The following is a 25,592-nucleotide window of genomic DNA, read 5'->3' as shown; positions in this document are numbered from 1 at the left end:
ATACATGCACCATCTGGCAGAACCCTATGCCACTTTTTAATAAGCCCTCTCCCACTGCAATGAGAGAGATCTAACTGGTATTTGCAACCCAACAAAGGGGAAGTAATGTATAGATGAGGTTGCAGAACAGAGCCGTTTTATACTAATAGCAGCTACGTGCCTCAGTGCAAATGAACAGAAGCACTCCGGCATGAAATGTGGAGCGATGTTTTCTGGAAATCAACAGGCCTTAACTTTGCATAAAGTGGCTAGAAAAGGAGCGTTAACATTGAGCTTTGTATGGCTTTTAAAATCTCACTGAAATGGATGCCTCCAATAATAGGGAAAAAAAAACGCTAAAAGAATGGCAGATTTTGAGAAACAAGTATTACAATGGAAACAAAAGAGTTAGGATTAATAAAAGACTGTGGTACATTTCACTAAAGGAGGAAGATTTAGGCATAACCAACATTAAGTTATATTATATAGCAAACCAATTAAGACATGTTCCAGATATTTGAAGAAAGAAGGGAAATTATGTCATCTTGAATTTATGTATAGATATATGGGGTCAGTGCAGTTTTGTGTTGCTGTTGACATTGTGGTGACCTGTGGTTTAAAACAATAAAGCTTATTCAGATATCATATTAAATAATACTAACGTGATACAGAAAAAACTTGAAAAGTGTAAAAATGAGGAAAGTCTAGAGAGTATTTTTTTCAAAGAATTGGAGAAAAGATTAAAAAGATAACAAATCCCTTCATGAAAACTTTGATAGAAAGTTGGAGAAGTTATAGAAGAGTATTGAACCCACCAATTTCCCCTCTGACCCAGGTTGATATAAAGAATTTCCCAGAAAACCTTAAAGGGAAACTAAAGGTGTTAATAAAAGATAAAAGGATTATAAGAATCAAGGAATGGATGAAAAAGATACAGGATAAAGATCAAATTAACAGAAGCGTTGGGAGAAGAGGGGTTCACATGGTTACATATACTCCAATTAGAAAAATAGACAAAGGAATGGAAAAGGAAGGAAGGAAAGGGAAGAAGATTGATGAAGTTTGAGAAACATATAGAAAAAAGACAGAAGAGGGAAATAAAAAAGAAGAGCAAAGGTATTGTAAGTGAAATATATAAATAAATTGGTATCAGTACAGTATGAAACACCAATGATAAGATTTGTGGCAGGAGTAGTTGAGTAAAGAAATCAAAGGAGAAGAATGGAACAAGATATGGAATAAAAGAATAAAAAAAAATGTCAGTAAGAATTAAAGAAAATTGCTACAAGGTAATATGGAAATGGTATCTTACACCTGTTAAATTTAACACAATGAATAAAAATTTATCATCTCTATGCTGGAGGTGTAAGAAAGAGAAAGGGACATATATGCATATGTGGTGGTCTTGCGAAAAAATAATGGAGTATGTTTTTTGATGAAATAAGAATCATAATAGGAATGGAAGTACAATTGTCTTCAATGGTGTCCTTATTGAGCATTGTGAATGATAAACAGGTAAAGAGAGAAAAAATGGTAACTGTAGCAAGGCTACTAATTGCAAAGAATTGGAAATGTGACAATCAGATTGACATTGAAGAATGGTATAGAGAAATGTGGAACATGTCAATTAATGATAAATTGAATGATGGCACAAATGCTCATGATAATAACCAAATGTTCCAAATATCTGATTATCAAGGTGTGAATGACAAAAGACATTTTCTTCTTGATAGTGGCAGTTTCATACATATTTGCCAGTTTTGAGAAAGCTTCAGTGAATTTGATACAGAGAACAGACCAAAGATATTAAAAGCAAACCAGCAAAGATTAAATGTGCTTGGAACTGGAACAGTACCTTTAAAGGTTTTCTCACTTCTAAAAATGAGGTGGTGAACCTCTATTAACGAAGAAATTGGAATGTATTATCATATGTGGTGGGATTCAGTAATTTTGGAAACTGAGTTTTAAGGAAATGTGTGATATGCTTGGAAAAGATATCGAATTCAATTCTAAAATTGCTTTGTTGTCAATTTTTGATAAGACAGAACTTGATTATTGTTCAAAAGTTTAACCCTGCTGTTTCAAGAGACTAGTTCTCAATAGTTTTTATAATTATTTTTTATTAAGAAAATATAGATTCATAGAAATAGTTTGTTTGCAAAAGCAGTAGCATAAAAACATGTCCAAAGATTCAGTCACCCAGAATTCACATGAGGATCCAGGTGCTTTATCTTCTCCCAATTAGTATGGTACAGTGGTGCCCCGCATAGCGACGTTAATCCGTTCCCTGGGCTGAGCCCCCGCCGCCTCCTCCTCGGAGGAAGAGGTGGAGCGGGAGAAGGGGAGCCAGGCGCACAGCCGTGCCAGGGCCCTTTCCCTTCCCCCACCGCCGCCCCGGGAGGAGCGAGCTGGCCGCCCACCGTCTTTTTCGGCCAGCTGACCGGCGGGAGCTTGAGAAGGACCGCGGAGGGAGCCCTCCCTCCCCCACAGTCCTTCCGAAACCCCTGCCGGTCAGCTGGGGGAAATGGGGCCTATGGGGGAAAATCGCTTTGCGATTGCTTTTGCGATCGCAAAATCTGCATCGCTATGCGGATTCGTCGTTAAACGGGGCGCTCGTTATGCGAGGCACCACTGTATGTGTTGAGTCTTAACACTGGGCTTCCTTCATCCTTGCTCCCTTATCTGAATCCTTGCTGTACCAGGCTAACAGAAAAACACATTCCAGTATCTTCAAATCATTTCACACAGAACCTAACCAACTCCATTTTCTGACTACAAATCCCACTCTTCTTCCAGTCATCACAGGGATATGGCAAGATCCAACATTCTCCCATTGTGGGTTAATGTGCTTAAAGACATCACCTGTCCCTTTTTTTCCAGTGAGGATCTATATGAGGGGATTAATTGATTTTCTCTCTCTCTCTCAAACCCACACTTCACTGGTGCTGACTGACTGAGCGAGGCAGTGACCATTTGTGCTTGCTTAAGTTTGTGGGCATTGCCTAAGCTGCCGCCACCCTACTTCCTTTTACTGCTTGGTATGCTTTGTTATCATGAATTTGATCAAACTCTGGGAGGCAGTGGAAGATAGGAGGGCTTGGCGTGCTCTGGTCCATGGGGTCACGAAGAGTCGGACATGACTTAACAACAACAACAACAACAACAACAACAACAACAAATGTTTTATGTACCTTTAGTAGTTTTACTGTTTTCTCAGGATGTCCTGTTTACCTTTTCCTATGAGAATTAGATAAAGATTATTACTTAAACTTTGTCTTCAGCATCTCAATTCCCCCCCTCACTTAGTCCTATCCCAGTCTTTAGTCTTGCTATTAGCTGCCAACAGGAAGTCAATACAGGAGAAATATTTATATCTGAAGTGTTCCTCTTTCTTTATCTAAAGAGGAAGTCAGGTCATTTACAGTTATTGTACCAGAAATGTTCTGTAATGCATTGAGAAATAAATCCCGAAATTCCAGATATACTGGGGAGGGGGAAGAGCAATCTCAGGGTGTTCCTTGAAGCCTGCAAAGCCATGGTGGCATGGATGTTTTAAATATCAGGAGGATTTCTACTGCAGATAACAGAATTCCTTGCCTTCATCCAGGCTGCCACCATGACATCCCCACCCAATTTCCAGTTTGGTATCTTATGCTTGTGGCTTTGCTTCCTGTTTGCCCTGTGCAACATATTTGGTTTCAAAACATCCTTTGTCTTGTTCCAGGGTTCCATACCTCAGCTGGTTAAAGTTGTCAGCTTCATGTGGTCCAAGAGGGCAATGTCCCTCCCTTGTTTCCATAATCCACGCTGTTCAGGCTGGAAGGCCCTGTGAAACAGGGATGTGTCCTAGCACCCAGGCAATTTAATTTTTACATTAACAACATGGCAGGCTGCTTCAGCAACATTGAAACATTTCCTCTTGCCGTAGCCAATAGAAAGATCCCTGCACTAGAGTACGCTGATGATATAATCCCACCCTCAAGATCCCCTGCAGGCATTTAACACCTCCTGTAGGGAGAACCAATTTGAGATTAATTATGAAAAAACAAAAAAACAAAAATTATGACCTTCGGGAAGAGACCTGAAACCAGAGAATCTAGGGGTAGTATTATAATCAAATGGACCAAGAAAAGCCCATCACGAACATGTAGCCGAGACAGGAGAAATATCTGCACAAGCTGTCTTAAAATTCTTTTGAACTAGCTATTTCAGGATAAAACTACCCCATAACTTTTGTATGGGACAATCCTGGGGCTTCCAGCTCCCAGTTTATCCCCATTAGAGAGAACCTAACGTTAGAAAGGGCAGTCTTCCAGATGTGTTTCTAACACCAGTGTCAAGATCTGGTCCGCACCACCTTGGGAGCTGCAAGATCAGGGTCAATCTCAGCCAGGAGTGGCTTGGCGTTTGCAGGCTCAGGCCCTGGCCTATGTAGCAGCTGCTGGGGCCATTCATGAGGTTAACCTGGAAACCTGGAGGGAAGGCCTATTGAAGGAGTGGTTCTCCCTCCCAGAACTTGCCTCAGCAACTAAAGTCTTTTGATTGTGCTGTGCTTGCTGCTCCTGAGCCCTTGCCTTGGTCCCTGGTCTCGCCTCCAGTGTTTCTGCATCTGCTCCTGTTCCTGCCTTGGCCCCTGCACCTTGGCACCTGGTTCCTGCTCCGTGTTCTCAGCCTCGTGTTCCTGCCTCTGCTTAGTCATGACCAACTGCACAGTGAATGCTGTGCGACTTGATACTCTGTGTGGTGGACTGGGTCCTGGTGCCCTTGCCCCAGGTGTGGGACTGGCTGGGATATCTTGGACTGTGACTACCAGTTTACGGCAAGGATGTGGTGTACTCAACATCGAAGCCAGAGCAAGTCTTGTCTCCATCAATTTCTGGCTTAAGTTAAATCACTACACCCAAGAATTAACATATTTAATTCTCCAAGACTCTTTCTACTCTCCTTGGCTAAAAGCAGCACATCAGAAGTTACAATCTATATGCTTCTTCAATCAGTTCCTCCTTACAATGGGATTAGACAAGGCAACTGCACTTGTCAAACGGAAGGTGTTTGACGTAGAGAGATAAGGCACTATCAGCAGAGCCCCTAATTTTCTTGCAGAAGATAATTCCACAGATATTGTAGCTCTGGCTGCCTGCCTCTCTTTTCTGGAGTTGCTGACCCACTGCAGGGCCTACACACTGGCTAGATGGTTTCCCTCAGAGGTTATCAATAGGAGGTATGTAAATACAATATCTCTATGGCCGAGAGAGTTTGTCCTTGTGGAGACGGCACTGTAGAATCGACCACACATATGATATTACGCTGCCAGTTCTATCATGAGCCACGTAATAGGTCTATTCATCCTTTGCTTAACTGCTTTTTGGGCTGTCCTGAAATAGAGATCTCACATAGACTACTTTTAGGTTTTAATCTCCAGACTACATTTACCTGTGCAAAATTTCTCGCAGCTACATGCAAGGTATGTAAAGATTTCATGGATGATTTTAAGCTCAAACGTTCCTTTTATGCCCCTCCCCCTCTGCTTTATCATTGTGGCTGTCTTATAAATGTAACTTACATTATATTTAATGTCTTTTGCTGGTCATGAACCATAAAAAACGAATGAACAAACAGAGCCCTGTGAGGAAGCTGTAAGGAAAAGCAATAAGGAATTCCCCAGATTTTTGAGTGGTCTGGTTGAAGGGGAGGCTGTACTGCTTCAAATCTGCGGGCAAAATCAGAGTGATCTTGCAGTGGAGCAAGGTGTCACACTCTTGAGAGCCACCAGGGAAGAATCATGTTGCCAGTTTCTCCAGCCACCTGCTGTGTTCTGGCAGCTATGGCATACCACGATTTAGTCTCAACATGCATGTAGCTGAAGCTGTAGAGACTGTATGTCCTCCTTTTGCCATGCAAACATTGTATGCCATGTGCCAAAATGGGGTGCCTGTATCTGTTCACAGTTCCTATTTCAATTTCTCACTGATGCTCCCCTGTTCAAGGTGTTTAGGTTCCCCATGTTCTACTCTACCACACCGGCATTATACAGGGAGCTGCTGATATCTGTCCCATATATAGACATGAATGTCAGATTCTTCCACCATTTGTTTCAGAATCCTGATGGTAAAGTGTGCAATACTTCTTGCTATTGGCTGAGCAACAACAGTCACCATCTGCTGGGATAACCATCTTACCAATATCACCATAGGTTCAATATGGTTTCCACTCCTTCGGAGGAATCATTTTAGTCAGCTGAGCTCTGAAAATTCCCTGGGATGTGATATAAGCCCTGGAATTCCTTTTGTAGTGGCTTAACATCACAACTCATAGCTGGGGTTGTTGTGGGTTTTCAGAGTCCACAATGATGATGAATTTTCAGCACCTATGCAGCTCCATTATCACCATTGCCATCGTGTAAGCGTCCTTTTGTTGCTATTATTAAACAACTGGGAACGGGAAATGCACGTAGATCTCAAGTCCCGGTCATCCAGAGCCCAATCAGTAAATCCAGATCCACCTGCTGGGAATCTCAGCTGCCATTAAAGCTAGGAATATCCATTGCCACTTCATATACACAGTTTCAGGTTCTGGGTTGTTGTTTTTAAATGAGGTGATCATTTGTTTGCTGGCTTCATTCTTGCTTAGATTCAGGGATGATGCTCTCCTTGATCAGAGTCTCACTGTCACTCTGTCACCTTGCCTTTTGCATCTGCCCTTTTGGTGTTCTATTAGCTGCCTGTGAGATTGTAAAAGACTCCAAGAAACATCTAATTTGTTTTATGTAAATGTGAGACAGAACTTCTAAATCACCCACAAAATATTGAATGGATGAAAGAGAGGAAATCCCCTGACCATCTGCCCTTATGCTCATACACTCAGCTATTTTTCTTTTTCTGTGTTTAAATTACAGTAGATTTACATAGCACTGCATCTTATACACCAGATTATGATTGCTGTTGTCTCACCCTTCCTTCAAATAGGAGCGTTTTACTCTCTCTGTGAAAAAAAAAATATATTTTTTATATGTAGGAAGCAAAGGAAATAGATTTTTATTAAACTAGACTATGGGTCCCTTTAGCTTATTATTGATAACACTGACTGGCAGTAGCTCTGCAAGGTTTCAGGCAGGTTTCTTTCCTACCCCTACCTGGAATTGCTGGTATGTATTCCTATGTGGTCTCCTATTCATGCACTCACCAGGCTGGACCCTGCTTAGCTTCTGAACTCAGACACGATTGGAATTTTGCAGGTCAGTATAATACAGTGGTGCTTCGCTTAACGATTATCTCATTAAACGACAAAACCATTTTACGATGAAGTTTTTGCCGTCGCTATTGCGATCGCATAACAATGTTCCTATGGGGAAAATTTGCTTAACGATGCTATCCAGTCCATAGGTTCCCCCCCCCCCCGAGTGCTTGGGCAATGATAACCTTGATAATGCCTGTAAGCTACTGGTCTTACGGCTGATGGACATTGAAAGACAAAACCACATTGCAGCCGCCACCAGAACACGCTCTCCTCTTTTTTTTCCAACTACCGTTTACAATTGGACAGATGCCCAGGTACTTGGCTCTCCTGGTAAAACCCCAGCTGCGACGTGCTTTTACTCTAGCAAGATGCAACGTCATGCCAACACAAGAACTGGTTGCTTCATTTACTCACAATGTAAGCCCAACCTGGTGCCGAGACTGTACTTGGAACACCCCTGAAACCCTGGAGCACCTAATATGCAGCTGCCCTAGGTATAAGGACCTGAGAGCAAATTATATTACTCCATTAGGCATTGGACCCCCAGGTGCTAGCCCGAAAAACACTTTGTCCTATCTGTTGTCGTCAACGGACATGGAGACTATTACAAGGGTGGCACTCTTTCTTAAAGCTGTCCTAATGAGGAAAGTGCAAAATCCGATGAGACTACAAACTAACTACAAGGTACAAATTCACGACTGAGCAACAAGGGAGTTAACCAACCAAATAGAACATGCACGTAAAAGCTGAACTACTTAGGGACATTACACAATGGAACATAGATCTCATTTACATTTTGCTTAATTTTAATTTTGACTTACTTGTTAAATTGTCATTCTGTATATGCCTAATAAAGGTTTCTGTACTGTACTGTACTATTTTTATATTGATCTATTTTTATGTTGCAAGCCGCCCCAAGTAGACATGGTCTGGGGGGGGGTATAAATTTAATAAATAAAAAAATAAAATAAATACAGAGCAATACAGAAGAAGCCCAGGCTGTAGCCGAAACTACACTCTGCAGAAAAACTGGATTAAATCTGGAACAACTCCTGCCGCAATGCCAAGCCATACAGCAGTTCAAAATGGTACCCAGTTCAATTTTTTTTTCCTCTGGTTTTTATAGGCACACAACCGTTTGGGGTAGTACAGCACTTTTTTGCACCAGTTGTCTGCCCATCCGTTCCCTACCTGGTATTTTAATCCCAAAATTTATCTCTCAAATGATTAAACTGATCCTAAATAAGCTGATTAGAGAAACGACCACTGATCTAGAAAGGTAGGCATCAATTAAACTTAGTATTTGAGGCATGGTTACTATACTCAAGATGAATATATTACCATGATTAATATATGTGTCTCATGATATTTCAATTGTATATCCCCCAAGTATAGTTTTAAAAGATCAACAGAATATACCAGAAGTTTATCTGGAATAACTCTCCACCTAGCTTCTCATTCGAGAAAATGCACCTCCCAATATTAGAAGTAGTTTTAATTTCCCAGATACCAGTTTGTACCGCAAGACATATCTTTTATCCCATAGAAATTGTTGGCAAGTTTGGGTTTCTGCAAATACCCCAACATGAGTGAGTTTAGAGATAGTCCATTTGGATGGTTTGTTCTGGAATCAAAATACAGTAAAAAGCAAGGAGTTATACCTCCTTCAAGTTTAGCAACCAGAAAGACATGGTGTATATTGGCTTGTAAACTATAATTTGACCCCTATATCCATGCTAAAAATAACTTTATGGGGAAATCCAGCTCTGAAGATAGAAAGAAAGCCTTTTGTGTGTGGAAGAAATGGGTGGGATGTGGTATATATACTTTAGATCAGTTGATAGACTTGGATAATGAATTTCTAATGTTTTCCACTCTCTGTGCTAAATAAACAGTGTATAATAGCAGTATCTCCAGCTTCAGCATTTGCTGGTGTTAATCTTTGGTTCATCAGAATATCCTAAGCTCCTGGAGGGAATTATTGGATCTGGTCAAAAATCCAAGCCAGTAACTGTAGTATATAAATTCAAGAGCTTAAAGAGAATAAATGCAATCTAAACAAGGAGAAATTGTATCAGAATCTATAAAGACTGTCTCAATTTGAAAGTGAGCTTGATTCGATAAAAATTAGTACAGTGGTGCCTTGACTTACAAGCTTATTCCATCCCAGAAGATGTTCTTAAGTTGTAATGTTTGTAAGTTGAATCAGCATTTCCCTAGGAATGCACTGAAAACAGATTAATCCATTCTGGTTGTTTTTCATTCTTATAAAGAGGCATCATTTGTAAGTCGAAGCATTAGTTCCCATAGGAACTAATGCCAAATGCCAAACTGGTATCCATCTTCTACCTCTAGGGAGAGAATTTTTCTCTTTTTAACCTAAGATGACTTAGGTTAACCTAAGATGACTTAGGTTAAAAAAGGGCAGAGAGGAAGGGAACAATGGGGGAAAGAGGAAAGAAAAAGAAAGAAAGAAAGAAAGAAAGACAGAAAGAAAGACAGAAAGAAAGAAAGAAAGAAAGAAAGAAAGAAAGAAAGAAAGAAAGAAAGAAAGAAAGAAAGAAAGAAAGAAAGAAAGAAAGAAAGAAGGCAATCACTGGGGCACACAGACCCCTAAGACAAAGGTTTGTGCTTTTAAGCACAAAAGGAGAGAAGAAAGAGAGAGAGAAGACAATGGGGTCGGGAAGAGTTTGGAGTCTAAAACACATTTTAAACCCACACATTTTACAACAATACAAGTTGACCCTGATGAAATCCTCGTTGAGATCATCCACCGAGAATGGTGGGTGTGCCAGGGCGTTGTCCATGAGAAGGCGGCACCTCTCTGGAAGCTGGTTGTCGGAAAGATATTTCTTCACACTGGGTGCAAAGACTTCATAGAGCCATTCCATAAACAGCTGCCTTGTCATACAAGCTCTTGCGTTGGCCCTCCACATGACAGTGTGGCCTTGTTAACTTTCTCTCTCTGGAATGGGTGAGGAGTCTGGGAGTGGTACACCAGCAGAGGCTTGATTTTCAGATCGCCGGTGGCGTTGGCACAGAGCAAAAGGGTGTCCTTCATGGGTTTGTGGTCCGCCATTTTCTCTTCCTCCTGAGTTATGAAGGTTCTCCTGGGCATCTTCCAGAACAGCCCTGTCTCATCGCAATTGAAGACTTGCTGCAGGAGATAGTCTTCTTCCTTGATGAATTGGGCAAAGTCCAACTTGAAGGCTTCTGCAGCATCATGGTCAGAACTTGCAGCCTCCCCATGTCTTACAACGCTGTGGATGCCATTTTTCTTTTGGAACTTTTGAAACCAACCCCTGCTGACTTTGAATTCTTCTTGCGCTGCAGTTCCAGAGGGGTTTCTTTCCATTAAATCACTGTGCAGCTTCTTCGCTTTTTCACAGATCATGTCTTCACTGATGCTTTCCCCTTTCAGCTGTTTCTCATTCATCCACACCAGTAAAAGTTTTTCCACCTCTTCCATCAGGGGTGACCTGTGCTTTGTTAGAATTGTGACTCCTTTTCCCACATCAATGTCTTTCAAGACATCTTTCTTCTTTAATATGGTGCAGATGGTTGACTTTGCCATCTTGTATTTAGCAGCCAGTTCAGTCACTCACATGCCATCTTCATGCTTTTTGATGATGTCCTTTTTTGTTTCAATGGAGGTGATATTCTTCTTCCCCTTGCTCTGCTCTTTCTTTGGAGCCATGAGTACTGTTCAGCACACCACAGTACACAAACCCTAGGAGCCACAGAATCCAGCAACCATTATCCCAGCAAACAGATCCCCTCAGCACAAAGAGAGAGAGAGGGAGAGAGAGAGAGAAGACCATTGGGGGGGGGGGAGAGATTTGAGTCTAAACTGCTTTTTAGAGCAAACCAGCCAGCACAGCCCCTCACAGAATATTTTCTGATTTTAAGAAAAAAAGACTGTGGAGTCTAAACTGCATTTTACAGCCTGCCTGTATCAACAACTAGCAACCATTATTCCAGCAAACAGACCCCCTCAGCACAAAAAGAGAGTGGAGAGAGAGGTCACAGGACACAAACCCTAGAAGGCACATAATGCAAAAATAAAAAAATAATTTTTTTTTTTCGTTTGTAAGTCGAAGCTCCGTTCACAAGTCAAAGCAAAATTTTGCAAACGGGGTTGTTCGTAAGTCAGGACGTTCGTAAGTCGAGACACCACTGTACTTAGAATATACTGCATAACGGCTATACAGGAAGGGACTGTCAGATTCTGACAGATGTTGAAGAAGTAATGCTGGAAGTACATGCTTGACACATATGATCTGGGCTTGTCCAGTAATACATTTATTTGGGATTCAAGTTGTTCTGTGTACTGGGGAAATCCATGATATTCTGAGATATTAATGTTCTCTTATATTCCTGTCCTATGGGGCTTAACAAAAGGACAACATAACTCGACTTTGCAAAGCCTGATGGTAGCTAAGAGGCTTAAAGTCTAAGCCTGGAAGGATAAATATCCAGTGTCTACTACACAATTGTCAGCGGATCTGTTAGCACTCTCTTTATTTGAATAAATATCATACTGTATATATGCCAATCTGACATCTACATACTTAGACATCTGGAAGGCCTATATGGATTTATATGTGTAAAGTAAGATATATATATATCAAAACTATATCACACATTTATAATGGTGGTTTACAGTGCATTTTTACCGTACAATTGCACTCATTTCGCACGCTAGCAAGGTTATGCTCAAAATCCTACAAGGTAGGCTTCAGCAGTATGTGGACCGAGAACTCCCAGAAGTACAAGCTGGATTCCGAAGAGGCAGAGGAACTCGAGACCAAATTGCTAACTTGCGCTGGATCATGGAGAAAGCCAGAGAGTTCCAGAAAAATATCTACTTCTGCTTCATTGACTATGCGAAAGCCTTTGACTGTGTGGACCACAGCAAACTATGGCAAGTTCTTAAAGAAATGGGAGTGCCTGACCACTTTATCTGTCTCCTGAGAAACCTATATGTGGGACAGGAAGCAACAGTTAGAACTGGTCATGGAACAACTGAGTGGTTCAAAATTGAGAAAGGAGTACGGCAAGGCTGTATATTGTCCCCCAGCTTATTTAACTTATATGCAGAATACATCATGCGGAAGGCTGGACTGGAAGAAACCCAAGCCGGAATTAAGATTGCCGGAAGAAATATCAACAACCTCCGATATGCAGATGATACCACTCTGATGGCAGAAAGTGAGGAGGAATTAAAGAACCTTGTAATGAGAGTGAAAGAGGAGAGTGCAAAAAACGGTCTGAAACTCAACATCAAAAAAACTAAGATCATGGCCACTGGTCCCATCACCTCCTGGGAAATAGAAGGGGAAGATATGGAGGCAGTGTCAAATTTTATCTTCCTGGGCTCCATGATCACTGCAGATGGAGACAGCAGCCCTGAAATTAAAAGGCGCCTTCTTCTTGGGAGGAAAGCGATGACAAATCTTGACAGCATCTTGAAAAGCAGAGACATCACCTTGCCAACAAAAGTCCGAATAGTCAAAGCTATGGTTTTTCCTGTCGTGATGTATGGAAGTGAGAGCTGGACCATAAAGAAAGCAGACCGCCGAAGAATTGATGCCTTTGAATTGTGGTGCTGGAGGAGGCTCTTGAGAATCCCCTGGACTGCAAGGAGAACAAACCTATCAGTTCTAAAGGAAATCAACCCTGAGTGCTCACTGGAAGGACAGATCCTGAAGCTGAGGCTCCAGTACTTTGGCCATCTAATGAGAAGAAAAGACTCCCTGGAAAAGACCCTGATGTTGGGAAAGTGTGATGGCAAGAGGAGAAGGGGACGACCGAGGATGAGATGGCTGGACAGTGTCTGCGAAGCAACCAACATGAACCTGACACAACTCCGGGAGGCAGTAGAAGACAGGAGGGCCTGGCGTGCTCTGGTCCATGGGGTCACGAAGAGTCGGACACGACTAAACGACTAAACACACACACACAGTGCATTTACCTTTTTGTGTTCTCCATATGTTTTGTTTGTCGGTCAAATTAATTTTTTTATGTTAAATCTGCAGTGTATATATAGAGGTATATTTGCTGCCTGATGGAAATCAGAGTCTCCCCCTCTTCTGCCAGGAAGGGCTGTGCCAATAAATAGTTCCTTCTCTGAGTGTGGTCTCTTCGTACATAAGAACCCCCATGGGGCTTTGGGCTCCTGAACCACCAGATTCATAGGGAGAAGCAGGACTGCAATGGATTCTTGTGAGAACCGGCAACAGTGGCTCTCCTCTATCACATTGCAGCCGCATTGTGTGTGTATTCAATACACAGAGACAATTCTTCTCTAAATAAAATGTATGCTTAGCAAGGCAGCCTTACTAATAATACTACCTGGATTGGACTTTTGGCATAAATATTTATTACAGTTTAATCTTTTCCTCTGAAGATATCACTCAAAAAAAAAAAAAAAAAAAACCAGAGATGAAGAAAAGCCAAAGTGACAGGAGACAGATGAAGGCTAACATATCTGAACTTTAAAATAGGAGAAGGCAGTTTTGATATTAACACAGACTCTTCTTTTGTCATGTTCAGTATATTGAACAGTTATTTTTAACAGACTGGGTGTGTTATAGTATCACCAACCACCATAGTTCAGAAAACATATAGAGGTGACTGCCCCCCCATACACAAGCAAAAGCTAATTTTCAGAAGACGACAAAAGGTTTCGTTTTAGATGTTTGGCAAATGTTAATATAGAAAGAGGAAAGCCATCTCCCATATTTTAACTGTTTGTTTGCTGTGGTAGGACTGATAGATAAATACCATTCCTTCACTCTGCTCAGTGGCAGGAGATAAAGCCTGACATAACATTTTAAATGCAGATGTGCTCAGAGATCACAAGTTACCTCCATTTGGTCTGCACTTTTGAGCACACCATGGCTCAAAAGTTTCCTATTTTGCTTGAAAAACCTGGCTAGAGAGATCCAGTAAGAAGGGGGAAATGCATTTGAAGTTTGATAAGAGAGTATCTCCAGTATCTACAGAGAAGGCAGGCAACTAACAGAGCCATCCAGGTGTTTTGGACTACAACTCCCATAACACATAACCTGTAAAGTGTTAGTTGGGGAAGGTAGGAGCCGCAATACCTCCCTGCCAGAGAAAACTGGGTTACCCCTCGTCTATCGATTGGCACATGACCTCCTTTAACAATCAGTGCCCAGTTTTCCTCATATCTAATTCAGTGCAATAATTCTATCACCTATCTACTAGCTATAACTGTGACTAGTAGATAGCTACATAGGCCAATGATGACCTGTGGAAATCCCTAAGATTCTGAGTTTGCTTTGGAAGATATTTCCAGGGGTAGATCATCCTTTCTTGCAGAAAAAGTAATAGTGTGTCTTCAGATGCCTGAAAAGACCAACAAGTTTTATTTGGCATAAGCTGTCATGGGCTGCAGCTCACTTCCTACATTTCCAAGGTGAGCAATACCTTCCATCTAAAGCTAGACCCTCCCTCTTATTGAGAAGGAAAACAAGTATTTCTTTCTTTGTACACTAAAAGTTAAATTCCAGCACTACCCTATATTTCTGAGTCTTCCTAACCTCTGTCATAGAACCCCCAAATATAAAGTCGTCTAAGTCTTCCGAAACGAGATTCTGAGGCACTCTATTTAAAGTCTCAGCTACACATGAAAAAAAACCCCACTATTTTAAAATCCGGTTTAGAATATTTGAAATTGATTTTAAAAATCCCAACTTACGTGACGCACAGAAAAGTACAGATTTTCTTGCTGGGGAAGTGTGTTATTTAGTCAGAAAATGAGGTATTTTACTCAGCCGTGAGAGGGCCATTTATGTCAAAGCATTTGTGAAATCAATTTACAGTGGTCCCTCGCTTAACGGGCGCCCCGTTTAACGACGAATCCGCATAGCGATGGATTTTTTGCGATCATTTTTGTGATCACATTGCGATGTTTCTAATGGGAAAAAAATCGCTTTGCGATGATCAGTAAGCTGTTTCACTTACCGATTTTCGCATAACGATGATTTCCCAACAGCTAGTCGGCGGTTCCAAAATGGCTGTTGGGTAAAAAAAAATGGCTGCCCGCTGTTTTCGCCCGGATTCCTCGCTTACCGGGCAGCGAAAATGGCGGCCGTATGGAGAATTTTTGCATAAAGGTGAGTTTTTTGCCCATAGGAACGCATTAAACGGGTTTAAATGCATTCCTATGGGCTTTTTTATTTCGCATAGCGACGAATCCGTATAGCGATGATTTTGGCTGCACAGATTATCGTCGCTATGCGGGGCACCAATATTTTGAACAGTTTTGGCACATGTGAAGGCCTCTGTTGGTGTGAATTTTGTCTGTGGGTTTTTTTTTGTCAAACAGTAAATGTCAGGGCCACAAGTTTTGGGCTGTAGAAAACCTTGCAGCCTGATCTGAAAAGAGAGCCAGGAGAGAGAGGAAGACTGGATGAGGGGAAGTACTCCATCTTTCACAAGCCTAGAAGCTGCTGAGCTTGAAAGTTTATTTGGTCAGTTTCTTTTTCTTGCTCACTGGTGTGCCTCCCCTCTTCTGGGTCCCTGCTACCAGTTCCCTTGCTCCCTTTTCTTCTCTCCACCCCCCCAACGTGTGTGTCTGTCCTCATGCATGTGTGTCAAGTTGCAGGAAAAGCTTGCAGTCTGATCTGTTTTAATGCATATAAAAATAATATGTATTAAAAATTACATAAGAACAACAGCAACTAGTGGCTGTGAGAGGCAGCCAGCATGAGGGTGGGGAGGCACAAAACAAAGCTTCTATCGATGCAATAATTTTAAAGGCTCATGTAGGCCCTCCCCCCAACTGATATACGAACAACTTAATAACAGATTAAAAGTCTTCCCAAGAGGGTGCATGCTCCGACCCAAAAACCACGTGAATATGACGTGACTTTAAACCAACTTCAAAACCCCCAGTCCATCTTCTGATGCATTTCCATAGTGCAACTGCTCCCTAAGTTATGCTTTTGATATCTTTTCTTGCACCTTTGAGTTCCAAGATTGTTCTCTAAAAGGGGTATCTTTTTCACCCTAGACCAGCCTTCCCTCCGCTGACCGGGGATAATGGGAGATTTTGACCCAACACACCTGGAGGGCTTGAGGTTAGGGAAGGCTTTCCTTGAAACCAACTTCATGTTCACTATTTCAACCGCTTCTTTCGGATTCCATGGAATCACATCCTTTGCCCACTGCTAAAATTCTATGTTCTTATTCGTGGTCTCTGTGAATGCACACTAATGGGTTAATCTGCGCCTATGCAGAGCAGCCTTGGAACTTTCTAGGTTGAGCACATGGTGCCAGGACCTCCCACACATTGGCTACAACTCCACCCCAGGCACCAAGTAGTGCTTCAGTTCCCTGAGGAGGTTGACAGGGGCGACATCAACACCTAAGCTGCCCTCGGAGTCAATCTCGAAGAAGAAGAAAAAGACTCCCAAGCCAGGGCAGGCAGTGGATGCATTGGCACCAATGCTGGAGACATCCTGGTGACACTGGATGTGCCTCAGCTTGCCCTTGGGTGATGAGAGGGCGCTGCTGCCGGTGCCCCGCCATCCCCTTGTGTCAGTGACTATCCTGACTGGGGTTACACCTCAGTAGGGGTTGTGCAATTGGAGCACATTAGCTTGTGTTCCTCACCGGGCTCAATGGTGCAACAACCTTCTATTTTGCCACCGGAGTCTATTTAAGTAGAGGTGCCTAGAAAGAGGACCCACAAGACTAAGCATTTGGAAGTGACCATGCAGCCTGACCCATATAGCTGTCCGTCGGTGCGGAATCCTGTCCACTATAGCAGTTGGCACTACCCTCCATTTTTTGGGTTGGAGGCGTTTGGGCCCGATCCACGGTTCTATCCTAGGGCCTACAGATATGATCTGTGCCTCGGTATCGGCGCTACCGGCCTATTCACCATCTTTCTCTCTCCATCCCCCCCCCCTCAACATCAAGAATGGTAGAACTATGTTGTTGACACTGAGGGAGATTACTCTCTTCCGCCTCCGCCTTGACCTCATAAGGGGCGTTTGCATCTTGATCCTGCTGCCAGTAGAAGCGTTAAGCGTCCCTCAGTTGGCATTGGACCGGGAGGGTGAACACCTTGCTGCTAGGACAGATGCAGGCTCACTGAAAGCCCGAGCTGAACGGGGGAGCTCACCATCCTTCATCTGGCATGGCACTCTGCTCTCCCTCTGTGGATCAGGACGTCTTGGACTCAGATTCTCTGGCATCTGAGGAAGACCCATCTCCCAATATTCCCACTCTGGTATCCGATGTTGCAGAAAATCATCCTCCTTCGCCATCCGAAGACTACTCCCCTCTTATTCTCAGCTGATCCTTCGCGTTGCTGGTAGTGCAGTCTGAATTGCAGGCAGAGAGGCATATGGCAGTATATCTCTGCTATCGACCCTAGGCCTGAAGGTAAACTTGGAGAAGTCAATGCTCCGCTCACTCAGTGAGTGGCTTATATTGAAGCAACGCTAGATGCCATGTTGGGTCAGGCCTCTCTCCCCTTAGATAGGATCTCAAAAATCAAGTCCATGCTATGCCTTTTTGGCCCAGATGTGAGGGTACTGGCCTCCCAAGTTCAGCAGTTACTTGGCCTTATGGCATCTACCATAGCTGTGGTGCAGCATGCCTGCCTGAAAATGAGGTCGCTCCAGGCATGGGTCCTCTCACTATTTTCAGTAATACTAGACCCTCCAGCCAGGTGTCTACAGGTGACGCCTGAGTTCACCGCTCAGTTAACTTGGTGGAGCCATCCTTAAATTTATTTATTTATTTATTTATTTTATTTCTATCCCGCCTATCTGGTCTTATTCGACCACTCTAGGCGGCTAAAACCTTCTGACAGGAAGATCCTTTGGCTAGCTGCCTCTGTCTATTCAAGTAACCACAGATATCAGCCCAACAGGCTGGCATGCTCACATAAACTCTCATACCATCCACGGCCTCTGGTCATCAGCAGAGAAACACCTGCACATCAATCCGTTGGAACTTTCAGCAGTTACCAGGTGTTTTGAGTGTTCAAAAGCCTCCTGGTTGGTTGGGTGGTCCAGGCTGCAACAGAAACAGGACAGCAGTGTTCTACATCAACAAGCAGGGAGGCAACCACTCCCTCCACCTGCTTTATCTCGCTATTGACCTTTGGGAGTGGTGCGTCATGCACCACATCTACTCAGTTGCAGTCCACATGGCAGGTGAGGGAAATGCGGACCAGCTCAGCAGCCTCCAGTCCTGTTCCGAGTAGTCCCTGGATGACACTATCTTCCAACAGTTCTGCCATCGCTGGGGTACCCCGCAGCAGGATGTCTTTGCAACTGAAAGCAACAGGAGATGCAAGATCTACTGCTCCAGGGTGGGTCTAGGCTGCCGCTCCCTGGGAGATCCCTTTAGGGCAAGCTGGACAGCAGGCCTGCTCTACATGCTCTCTCTATCCTACTCTTACAAAGAACCATCGTAAAGATTCAGCAGGACAATGCAGATGCCATCCTCATAGCCCCCTGGTGGCCCTGCCAGTCATGGTTCTCGGCGCTCCAAGACAAAGCATCAGATTCCAGCAGGCTACCACTTCTTCCCACCTGAGACCAGGGCAGGATCTCCCAACCAAACCTGCAGTCTCTTCACCTTACGGCATGAAGGCTTCGCTGTCTATAGCCGAGGTTCCTAGTCTCACCCATAAACGCTCCACCTCCCTGACACTTACAAGTGGAAAGCTTTCTGTATGTTTACGATGTCCTGTCACTTACCCTCGACGCAGCTCTGCAGTTTCTACTTCACTTGTTTCAGTGTGGCCTCTCCCAATCAACTTTAAAGGTGTATATGGCATCTATAGTGGCCCATCAGCCACCTTCCTCTCAGGCAGCTGCACTCTTTCAAACACTCTACACTGAAACAATTCTTGCATGGGCTGAGAAACATGCGTCTAGACTACAGGTCTCTCACACCACAGTGGTCACTCCAGTTGGTGGACTTATGAAGCCTAAATTTGAACCCTTAGCTTCAACATCAGACCATCTTTTGACTTTGAAGACTGCCTTTCTTCTCACGATCACTTTGGCTCAAAGGGCAGGGGAGATAGCTGCCTTAAGGATGGACCCTCCATTCCTCCAGTTTCACCCTGACAAGGTGACCCTGTACCCAGACCTCCCCTTCCTACCTAAGGTGCCATCTTATTTTTATTTAAGTCAGCCGATTGTGCTGCCTACCTTCTTCCCAGCACCTACAGTACCTCACAACTGGACAGAGCGTTGCACTCCTTAGAAGTTAAGGAGTCTCTCTCTTATTATGTTCACTGAACTGCCACCTTCCGTACAGAAAGTAGCCGGCACCCCTTTCTGGCTACTTCCCAAACCATTTCCAACTGGATTTTGGTGACCATACACCTCGCTCACCAGCTAGCTAAGGTTCCTCTCCTGGGCACAGTTAAGGCTCACTCAATAAGGGCTGTAGCGTCTTCAACCACATTTCTTCGAGGAGTGGACACTGCGGACATATGTAGGGCTACTACATGGGCCACGCCATCCACCTTCGCCTGTCACTACCACCAAGGGTGAGGCTGCGGTGGGTTGCGCTGTCCTGTCTTCAGTGCTTTTGTGATGCTTTCGGGAGCTTGCTAGTCACCCATTAGTGTGCATTCACAGAGGCCACTAAGAAGAAAAAGAGGTTACTTACCTGTAACTCTCATTTTTCGAGTGGTCATCTGTGAATTCACCCTTCCTTTCTGCTGTATGCCACATATGCACCTATGCGCTGTGCAGGAACTGTGACAGGAACTGAGGTACTTCATGCCAGGGATGGGGTTATAGCCAGCATGGGGGAGGTCCCGGCACCATATGCTTGAGCTAGAAAGTTCCAAGGCTGCTCTGCACAGGCGCAGATTAACCCATTAATGTGAATTCACAGATGACCACTCGAAGAACCAGAGTTACAGGTAACCTCTTTTTTCTTTGCCTATCATATATTATTATTATTTATTTTGCCTAGAGGCCAAAGCTACTGAGAATGCCAACTGAATAAGAGCAACAACAATAAATTGCCATTTAGCTCCATCAGCTAAAACTATCAAAGAAATTACAAACCACAACCCTATAGGCTTGGAGAAAGAAAAGTAAAATTTATAAAACAATATCATTCTGAGAGACTAAATCAGAAAAGTGAAATAAATTCTCTGAGGGGTAGCCTTCTACTTCTTTTCCTGCTTACTTTCCCCATGCACTTATTCATTAATATGCAAAGCTTTTTTTTTTTGGTAAATGGCTAAGTGAATGGAATATATTTATAAGGCAGGAATACATTTGCTACATGTTAATTTACTTCAATTATATCCACCCGAAGAGCAGCAATTTTTTATTTGCATGAAGGAAACTTGGGAGTTAGACCTATCAAAAAGCTCAAAAAAAAGTAGACAGTGATTAAGTGCTCTTACCTGAAATACAAACAGAAATGTTATATTTTGCAATTTGTATTTGCTTTCTGTTTACTTTCCTTTTCCTAATTATTAAAGGAATTTTGATGGCAACAGCAATACTACAAATAACAGGGTGACTGTATTAGTTTCAGTGAATGATTGCCACTCTAAACTTTTGCATGATTATGAATACCATTATCATTTTCTTCCACAGATTCTTTCTTAAACTAGATGTGACTCAGCAGGAAAGAATGAGTTGCTAATGCTTTTCCACACAAATTTTTTGAACATTATGCCAATCAAGAATACCCAGAATGAGTTCATAATGGTTGCTAATATCTAGAGCTATAATATTGGGTTGCCATTACTGAGCCTTAAATAAGCTTCTGAAGCTTTTAAAAACCAGAGTCTTTCAGTCATGCAGCTGTTGACGCAGACATTTGCCACAAGAGAGAGATGTATGACAAGTCGAGCTTATAAACGTTCTGTTGTAAAGTGCTGCTGCAGTCTATGGGCAACCCACTCCCAGACACAGTGACAGACAATTCCTAATGATTCTTGCTTTTAAATGCTCTTTAAAATGGGTTCAGAGATATCCATGAAAAATCACCATCACCAGCTTTTTTAATGACAAGGCAGGGCCAAAGACCCCATTTACTGCCACTGAACTTGCAATAGATTTGGAGAGAAAAAAAGCAGAAAGGGGAGAAAACAACAACAAAAAGAAGTGAATGGTGATTATAAATGAATTAATAAATTACAGGACTGCAAAAAAGGCCATAATCCACCTCAGACTGCATTGCACAAATTATGGTCCTGTGAAATACCCCCCCCCCAATCACCAGTTGTAATACCTTTACTCACCAGAAGATGAAAGGTACTGTTTCCTCGCCATACTTTGAGACAATTCAACAAGGCATGATTTACTGTCTCTTACACTCCGCACATATCGCATAATTCAGAATCAATTTGCTCAGTACTAAAAAGGCTGCTATGAGTGACCACCGGGTTAATCCACGAGAGGCCTTTTATTGAGGAAATTCAAAGTAACTGAAAACATGGAAGCTGTCTCTGTGTGATAGACATAAAGATTTTTGGTTGTTCTGGGTTTTTCGGGCTCTTTGGCCATATTCTGAAGGTTGTTCTTCAGAACACGGCCAAAGAGTTGGCACTCCCAAGCCAACTAGACCAGAGCACAGAGTGCTGTCCTCTGAAGATGCCGGCCACAGAGACTGGCGAAACGTTAGGAAGAACAACCTTCAGAACACGGCCAAAGAGCCCGAAAAACCCACAACAGCTATTAGATCCCGGCCGTGAAAGCCTTCGCGAATAAAGATTTTTATTGGTGGCGGTGATGAGGATGATGATTAATGGAGGTAGAAGATACAGAAAGGAAAGTCCAGCCTTCCTTTGCACCAGAAGGACTTCTGAGGTCTTCCAGCAAAGGGGCTCTAAGGCTGCAGCTATCCAGAGATCTGAGTGTGCGCTAGTCTTAAGCAGAAAGCTGGGGGAAAGATATAAGCCTTTGTATGGATTCTCCCCCCCCCTCACCCCCCAAGCCATACTTCCAGAAGGGACAAGAAAAAGCAAGCTGTAGTCAATGAGAGCAGGCCAAAGAGGCCCACAGACTTTCTCAGCTAAAATATAAGTAATGCTGTTCTCACTAAACATAAACGGTGCTGCATCAGAAGCAAAAAGATCAGCCCAGGGCCTGATCCCACTGCCAGAGTAAACTTACAGAGGGATAATTTCTTTTGAAGTTGTGCCAAAGTCACATGGACTTCAGCCTGAATCAAAAAGTTTTGTGTGGGTGTGTCCATGCCCATGTTTCCTACCCCGGCCTGTAAAAAACAAGTTCAGTCATAGGGTGGGGGTGACTGAGGGAGGCAGGGGGTGATCGGACAAGAGAACATGACAGCAGGCTGGCAGTGGGGCTTTTGGGCTTGCAAGGGGCTGACTGTAAAGGAGAGTGAGGTTGCAGACTGATGGGGGGGGGGACTTCCAGGCTGGCAAGAGGACCACAGGCCATGCCAGCTGGAGCCAATAGGGGTCAGAGCCAAACAACATCTGGAGCACCTCAGGGTTGCCTACTCCTGGATGGTTCAATATAGGTATAGAAGGTCTTGGCCATGTACAGCCAGCTGGATTAGACTGCTTCCCTTTTTATGTCAGTATAAAAGTGACAGGTGCCTTGAGATTGAATCAAGCAGGATATTGCAGAACAGAGACATTAAATGGCCAGCATCTGAAAAATAGTGGCCACCGATTTTTCCCTTTGTCCTTCAAAACCGGTGGGAAGGAATAATGAGGGCAAATAATGGTCATTTTAAAACATGTAAACTTTGGTAACGCTGCACTTTTAAACTTTGGTGATGCTGCACTTTATTTAAACAAATCGGTAAAGAAATGAGTGCTTAAATGGAACATATTACAGCAATTGACCTTAGTAGAGAAAGAAATGTACAGATGGTAAACTCCGTCTTCCTCCCCTCCTCCCCAGGGATGATGAATGCTACCATTTAAACACAAAGCTGGCATTTTTAGAAAGTCAATGAGACATGTTACACCCAGCAAAATGGAGGCAGCACAATTGGAATATTAATGCTTTCTGCAGAACACCTCAAGGCTCTTCTTTGATATTCGACAGACAGAAAGGGACTTCTACAAACCAAAGGAGGTGTGAACAGGACATTAACTCTTAATGTGGGATACCACTTGAGCCCCCTACAGTTTCTCTTGTGCCTCCTCAGCAGAGCTTGGGGCAAATTGTTTTGAGGAGTGGGGAAGAACTGCAACTCCCAGTATATCCCACAGCAATAGGTACACCCACAAAAGGGATTCTGGGAGTATAAAAAGTAAAGAAACATACACTAGAACTCCGCAAGACACAGGACAGTAGGCTCCTCTGCAGGAGTATAGTTTCAATGTTTTATGACCTTGTGGCCCTAATTCAGCCCATCATGTGTGTCCTGTCTCATTATTCTGGGTGGGCCACAAAGGATGTACACGGCAAGGGTCTTGTGACAGTGTGGGTCTTCTGGGTGTGAATGAGCAGACAGCGTGAATCGCCACCAGCTGAGGTGGATGAAATTAGGCAGCCTTCCTCTTGTGATCAGTTGTGGATCTGACAAGGGAAAGGAGTGGTGCCTGGCTACTTTCTGAGGCAGAGGAAACTTTCCCAACCGGGAACCAAACATGGCCAGAAGTGGGTTGATCTGGTTGTCTACGGTATTGATCAAAGATCTCCTGTTATTCACCATCTGGGATTCTTCCCCTCTCGTTTGCTGTGAGTACTCAAGAAACACTTTGGAATCCTTACAAAGCACAAACAGCAGACAGTTGTTGTCCAGGGAGTAGTCATTCATTACACACTAGGCATCATCATCTGCCTTCTTCCTTGGTTTTCAGTGGCTGGAATAGCACCCCTCTTTTATTCCTGTCTCGACTCTACTGTCTGTCCCAAAAGGGATTAAAGCATCGAAGTACTGGGGTACCATTACCATCACTCAAATGCTGTTGACCCCCCCCCTCAAGCTGATGGTTGTTCCACTGCTGGGTCAGAGGAACTTTTTTGCCTAAATCTGTACACAATCAACCCCTGCCACCAACTGCTTTTGGAAGTAAAATGGTGGTTTTACGATGGAGCCTCGTGCAGTACTGCAGTCAAGACTCTGCTCACGACTTGAGTTCAATCCCAACAGACTCATGTAGCCAGCTCAAGGTTCACTCATCCTTCTGAGGTCAGTAAATTGTTTGTGGGGTGCCAATGTGTAATCTGCATAACTAAATTGTAAACTGCCCACAGAGTGCTTTAAGTGCTATGGGGTGGTATATAAGCAGCACACTTTGCTTTGCTTTTTAAAGGTAAATATATGCTGCTTCCCCTTCATGGATTGCTGCCTTGTCATGGTGAAGGGGCTTGAGTAATTCAGAGAAGCTACGGGCTATGCCTTGCAGGGACATCCAAGACAGACAGGTCATAGTGGAGAGTTCAGACTAAACGCTATCCACCTGGAGCAGGAACTGGCAAGCCACTCCAGTATCTCTGCCAAGAAAACTTCATGGACAGAAACAAAAGACTAAAAGATACGACGCTGGAAGATGAGCCCCACAGGTCAGAGGGCGTCCAACATGCTACTGATGAAGAGAGGAGGACAAGGACAAGTAGTTCGAGAGCTAATGAAGTGGTTGGGTCAAAGCTGAAAGGGCGCTCAGCTGTGGATGTGCCTGGAAGTGAAAGGGAAGTCCGATGCTGCAAACAAAAATACTGCATAGGAACCTGGAATGTAAGATCTAGGAAACTTGGTAAGCTGGATGTGGTCAAACAGTAGATGGCAAGAATAAACATTGACATCCTGGGTGTCAGTGAACTAAAATGGACAGGACTGGGCAAATTCAATTCAGATGATTATCATATCTACCATTGTGGGCAAGAATCCTGTAGAAGAAATGGAGTAGCCCTCATAGTCAACAAACGAGTGGGAAAAGCTGTCCTGGGATACAATCTCAAAAACGATAGAATGATGTAAATATGAATCCAAGGCAGACCTTTCAAAATCACAATAATCCAAGTTTATGCACCAACCACCAATGCTGAAGAGCATCGGTGACCAATTCTATGAAGACTTACAACACCTTCTAGAACTGACACCAAAGAAAGATGTTCTTCTCATTATAGGGAGTTGGAATGCTAAAGTAGGGAGTCAAGAGATAAAAGGAACAACAGGAAAGTTTGGCCTTGGAGTTCAAAACGAGGCATGGCAAAGGCTAATAGAGTTTTGTCAAGAGAACAAGCTGATCATCACAGACACTCTTTTCCAACAACCCAAGAGGGGACTCTACACATGGACATCACCAGATGGGCAATACCTAAATAAGATTGATCATGTTCTCTGCAGCCAAAGATGGGGAACCACTATACAGTCAGCAAAAACAAGACCTGGAGCTGATTGAGACTCTGGTCATC

General features: G+C 43.3%; 1 pseudogene; it reads right to left on the bottom strand.

Annotated features, from left to right (window-relative positions):
* Positions 1-5,549: 5,549 nt before the first annotated feature.
* Positions 5,550-6,282, bottom strand: LOC140708296 (lysine-specific demethylase 4B pseudogene; annotated as a pseudogene).
* Between the last annotated feature and the right edge of the window lie 19,310 nt (positions 6,283-25,592).

This window comes from Pogona vitticeps, chromosome 1 (genome assembly GCF_051106095.1).
Source record: "Pogona vitticeps strain Pit_001003342236 chromosome 1, PviZW2.1, whole genome shotgun sequence".
Lineage (NCBI taxonomy): Eukaryota > Metazoa > Chordata > Lepidosauria > Squamata > Agamidae > Pogona > Pogona vitticeps.
The sequence above is the reverse complement of the archived record's forward strand: the minus strand, read 5'-3'. Positions and strand labels throughout refer to the sequence as shown.